The sequence below is a fragment of the Mya arenaria genome, chromosome 14 (genome assembly GCF_026914265.1).
Source record: "Mya arenaria isolate MELC-2E11 chromosome 14, ASM2691426v1".
NCBI lineage: Eukaryota > Metazoa > Mollusca > Bivalvia > Myida > Myidae > Mya > Mya arenaria.
The window spans coordinates 13,675,452-13,681,681 of NC_069135.1; positions in this window are offsets into that span (position 1 = coordinate 13,675,452).

The following is a 6,230-nucleotide window of genomic DNA, read 5'->3' on the forward strand; positions in this document are numbered from 1 at the left end:
CCAGAACATCATGAATGAAAAGCAGCTGAACTACTCCGACGGGAATAAAGCAATTCATTACGGCGTGAACGCGGTCTTTAATATCATTCATTCATTATCATTATTTCTCACAAGTCAATCCACGTGACAGGCAATTTCATTCAATGTTTTGTTCAGCTGATTTTACTATATTGTGTTGAACATGAAAGTCGACAGTATTAGACAAAACAGTAATATTTTAAAGTTAATAATACGATGTAAATATATATAGCCCGGAATTACCATAACTGGGTTTTCCCATGCCGGTACAAATAAAAGGTGAATTTCGAGCTATTGAAATTCATGTAACGGTCCAATGACTCTATTGTTTCCGAAGTAACGTGTGTATATTACAACGGTTTAATTTTGTTTGTACCGGAGGATTAGGTTGGAAAAACCAGAATTTCTATAATTCCGGGCTTAAACTATTACAGGGCAGCTTAGGCGCTTTCAAACTTTTGAATGTAAGGCCAAAAAGCGTTAATATGACGTAGATATTCTGAACTTGTTTCCGTACAAACACCAATTTTCGGTGTGTTTTACTTAAAGCTGCGCTCTCACAGATTAAACGTTTTGACAACTGTTTTATTTTTTGTCTTCGAACGAGCCAATTTATGCGAAAGTGCAAGAAAACCAGCGATAAAAGACTGTTGACAAAACATCGGATCGCATATTTTATATTTAAGTTAAAACAACGATGTTTTATGCATTTATCTCAGTCGGTAAGTAACGCTTTTAGCCATAAAACAATATTTTTCGAATGGAAATATGAAAATCTGCTATCTGATATTTTGTCAGCAGGCTTATATCACCTGTTTTCACATATTTATGCAGAAAGTGGCTGATTCTAAGACAAAAAATTTAAAAAAAAGGTTGCCGAAACGGTAACTCTGTGAGCGTTATTTGTAAGCATTTTCGTTTGCACGTATATTTAAAATGAATGTATTTAGTTGAAATACATTCCATCACTAGCTGCGCTTGCGTTTGCCAAACATCTTTCATAATAACTTAAAATTAAAGTTAAAAAGCATCGGGTTTCTTGGGATTAAAAATTCATTTCTGCACAATCTAATACAGAAAAGCCAAATGGCTATCGAAACGTGCTTCCTATTTGGTTACTGTGGTAATGAAATAATTTTTCCACAACTGAAATCATAACCTTTGCGTTTATGTTTTTCTTTGGTTCGAAGTATGAAAACACCACTATATCAAACATTACATTCAGTACTTCATACCGTGAAAGATTTGGTTGTTTTATATTTACTTATTCAAAATTAAGAAAGGCATGTAATGAAACAACCTCGGAAAAGTGGACTTGTCAGGCGAGTTATAAAGATGGCGTTTAAAGCAAACATATTGTCCCTGATATGCTTAAAAAGCTTAGAACTATCTCAAATATTGACGTGTTTACATTGATAAATCAGTTCGGCAATGTGTTGGCATGAACATGAAAAGCACGCCACCAAGTGAAAATAATCAAAAAAGGTTTCATTTAATTCAACAAATATTAAAGTTTACCCTATACGAAGCAATAACGCCATTGACTTAATAACCTGTCGAAAGTGCATTATGGGTATCAGTAACCCTTTCTCTCCAAGCTCTATAGCCTCACAGAAGCTGCCTTATTTCACGTTTTAAATAAAACAAGTATATACCGAGGAATTATGATTTAAGTTATAAAGAAAAATCCTGAATCTTACTATTCTAATTGATATCAATAAGGTGATTTTGTTTGCCTTTGTTCTTACAAAATGTAAAAGAATATCTTAATTAATTGGCTTAAAGTGACACTCTTATTTAAAATTAACACATTCATTTATAACAAACATATACGTTGAGTAATACACCTTTAACTACTAACTAAATAATGCATTTATGGATAATATTAATTACTGATAACAAGATTGTAACCCTGTATTTAATAGCTGAAACGCACACATATTAAATGACTGGTGAGTGCTAAAAGATTTACAGTGTGCAACTTTAATCTCATAAGGTAGAAATAGCGTATTTTCTGCACACTTCTTTCGAATTTAAAACGGTATCCATCATAAGAACCATTGTTTTCGATATTTATTAATCCTTTTTGGTAAATAAAAACAATTGCATTAATTGTGGTGAATTTTATTTGGGAGTAATCTTGAGTGCATCTCTTAACGGTGCTTCAATAACAGATATCGTATGGACATGTATGGCATTGATTCCGATCGAACCTTTACAGGTTTACCTGGGCACCGTGAAGCAGCTAACGTATGTTGAAACGAGGCCTAGCTTCGTATTTATTTCTCTGTGATGTTCTTTATAACATACTTAAACTAAACAATATCAAGTTGCTTTTGTATATCAGTAGTGCTGACATTTTCTTGTATAGAAACACACCAATAAACCGCATAGTTACGAATGCATTATTCCAATACTCGTAGTTAAATGTCGTCTGCGAGCAATTTCAACAGACAAAAATATCGGAACATATTGCATCTTTCAGTGGAAGGAAATTAATAAAATACAGAGGGTCTTCTTTCAGATATGGTTTCTGAAGAATTAATTCAAGTTGAAACAGTATTCAACAATATTGCAGTTGATATATCGGTTTCACAACATTGAAAATTTTATTTTAACCACAAACAAAACTTCAATGGATATTCTGGATGCGCTAAAAATGCCATGTTTTTGAGGACAGATGTGCCGTGTTGCAATACTGTGATGTCCATCTGTATAATGGATATGTATCCCATCAACATTACAGAGAACGTACCGGCGGACAGTGTGTTCCATACAATAAACATTATCTACAGCATTAACATGGTATGTGGGTTGGGCGCAAATTTTATAACTATTCTTACAATATTGAAAACCAAGTATTTACGGACGCCGATGAACATCGGGCTGGTATCGCTGGCCGTAGCGGACATTGTGGTGAGCGGCGTACTCATCCCCGCCCGGATGTTTCTGTACAACATGACCACCGGTGAGCATAATTTGGCGCTTTGTAAGGCAGACACAATGATCAAGGGTGTGTGCGACTACGCCCAGCCGTGTATGCTCGTCGTCACCAGCTTCGAGCGGTACAAGTCAATTGCCAAGCCACTGGAGAGCAAAGGGAATCGTGGGCGCGTGGCCATATTCGTCACCGGAACGTGGTGCGTGTGTCTTGTGATCGGAGGTATCAGCGTCGTTGGTTTCCATGACGCCGCCACCCACTACCCATGCCACATACTAAACGTGAGCAACCTCGATGATCTCTACACGTCAGTATTTCGCGAAGGCATACTGACGTTTCCGTTTGGTTTGTTTTGCATATTGTGTGTTGTCTCACTGTATGTTGTTATGATTAAAGTGTTACACCAGCATACCAACGCCATGAGTAAGAGATCTCGTAAGTTTAAAAACAAGATAAAACCAAGCAGTGTAAAACAAAAACCAACTACCCGAACGATTGGAATAACAAGCAAATCGCCCGACGATGGTACATTGTATACTCATCCAACCGTGTCAACGGGCATTCATTCGGATAGTCAACATTCAAGATGTGTTAATAGTGCTATCCAAAATACACATCCCCATGGAAATAGCGTTGCGAGCGAAATTTCGGAATGCTCTACTATACGAAAACTTTCAATACGACAGACACGCAACGTATTGTGTCCTTCGGAAAGTAGAAGAACGTTTAAGTCGGCTGCAAAACAAATAATAGTGAAATCTAGTCGAACAGAAGAGTTCGGAATACCATTTACCGAGTTAAATCGTTCGAGTAACACACAACTATTGAGCTGTCATGGCAACACTTACAATAAAGATACCAATGCAAACTCGTCTAAAATAACAGTGCAACCTATTTCATTAGCAACGATTGGAAAAGAGTATCTATCTTCAGAGCCGCACTTTAATTGGCAGATCAGTCAGAGAAAAAATGGTTCGCTTAATACCATCAACAAGAATGTCAACACAGTGGATTCCTGGGTAAATAGTCGTCTAGTTGATCCCAATCCAGATAACAATGAAATTGTCCAAAACCAATTTACTCCCGAGGAAAAAACAAATACTGAGACAAATATAATTACCACAGAAGAAATTCATAGCAGCCACGTGTCCGTACCTAGCGTGAAACAACCCGCATGTGTTTCTATAGGTAAATCACATATATCTGCTTCGAAGAAAGCTTTAGATGGTCAAGGTGACGATAGTCCTCCCATGATATTGAATATGTCATTAAAAGTGGAAGACGAATCTGATCTATGCAACCATGATAACGTACCTCTTTCTGGTAAAAACAGTATTTTTGAAAACGTATTAAGCGCAAATGGTGACCGGTGTATGTGTAAACCGCACGCAAATCACATTGACTTATCAGAAGGGGTACAAGGTACAGATGCACGTAACAATATTTTGTCTGAAAAGACAGATAATGATGATAAGATAGAAAGTACTCAATCGGTTGAAACACAAGAATGTAAACAACCAAATGGCCCTGGTGACGTTCCAGATGAACCGGAGTGTATGCCTGAAAATAAACATAAGTTAGGAAACGACAAAGGCGAAGTTGAAATGGTTCTTTCAGCAACTCCGGACAAAAATCACACAGGCGAAGCACCACTGTCCAGTGACAATAAGCAAGGTGATCACGTTACAAACCCCACTAAGTGTGAAACGAACAATTTAATTAAACTAGGCAGCACAGGTGATATAGACAAAAGTTCACCTAAAGACACGGCTAATAAGAGTGTAAGCGTTGACGTTGTGGATTTTGACGGAACGGTTCACAAGGAGGTGTTGGTGGAGGGGACGGTTTTGGGAGCCGTCTGTGTCATGAACACTTCTAACAGGGTGGCTGGACGTCGCAAGGTTGAGATGCGCGCTGCTAAGAGGATCGCCGTTCTGATTGGTTCGTTTGTCTGTGTGTGGTTACCCTTGCCAGTGACAGCGCTCTTTATGTCGAACAAACCGGATCTGACGTCATCGGATGTGGCGATAATGCTCGTTACTGGTGCTATCAGTGCGTTGACCGTATCAGTGAACCCGGTGCTCAATTTGATACTCAACAGACAGTTGAGGTCAGCCGCTTATACAGTGATAAAACGTTTTTTCACAAAATTCAGTCTGAGATAATAGAAAATGTAATTGCTAATTGCGACTCGTTTTCATCAGTAAATACTATCTCCTGTCGTTGCACGTAATCCTTTCAATTTCCATTGTTGATGTATTTCAGTCTAAACATATCCTCATTAAAATACGAAATGTGTTTAACTCTTTATACGGCATCCTAAGGCAATGCAGAATATTGATGCTAAACACTGTTAATGATGTTAATGATCTGACATTGATTTAAAAGAATCCCGTAGGAGTTATTACAGTGAAACCTGTGAGTTTGTATTACAGACAGAGAATAGCTGGTCAATTAGAGATTTTTTTACGTAAATTCTTTATATTTGAAACACGAGTTTTATATTAGTACAAAAGAACTTTGAAAATAAATAGTTTATTAATTGAGGGGTCGACATTTACTATTTTCAAGTGTCTCTTGTTAAAGTCAGGTGTCCATGTGTTAGTATGTGCTATTTGTTATATGCCTGATTTACAAACAACTCACATGACGTTTTGTGTATGAGGTACCTTAAAGGAGCTCTACTCCGTATTATGAAACAGCGGGGAAAAAAGAAAATTGTCGAAAACTGACATAAACTTGATATCGATGTGTACAATGCATTAAAACTTACTAACTGAAGTACCACATAGTTTACAATTTATTTAGTTTTCGCAGTTTTTTTCGTATTTTTCAATTTAAAACGATTTCTAGGTATGTCTAACTAGTAGAACTCATTCCTTATGCGTGATTGGCTGGACGGTGTTATCATATGATATGACCATGTTGGTATATAGCTTAAATATTCCAAATGCTAAGGGTAAGCCTTCGTAGCTCAGTGGATACAACAATGGACTGCAATTTTGGCGACACCGCTTCGAACCCGGTCTCCGACTCGATTTTTTTTTACATTTTGGAATGTATTTTAGACAATTATGATATCAAACAGTAAAACATTTTATTAAATAATTGTCCTGAGATTCGTTACAGAAAAAAATAGTTTAGTGCCAATCTGGCGTACACTCCCTAAAAGTACATATATAAAGTTGTTTACGCGTTTAAAGATCACAAGACGCTCAAAATCCTGAGTAAATGAATAAAATAAAACGATTAGTGTATAAAACACGTTCAA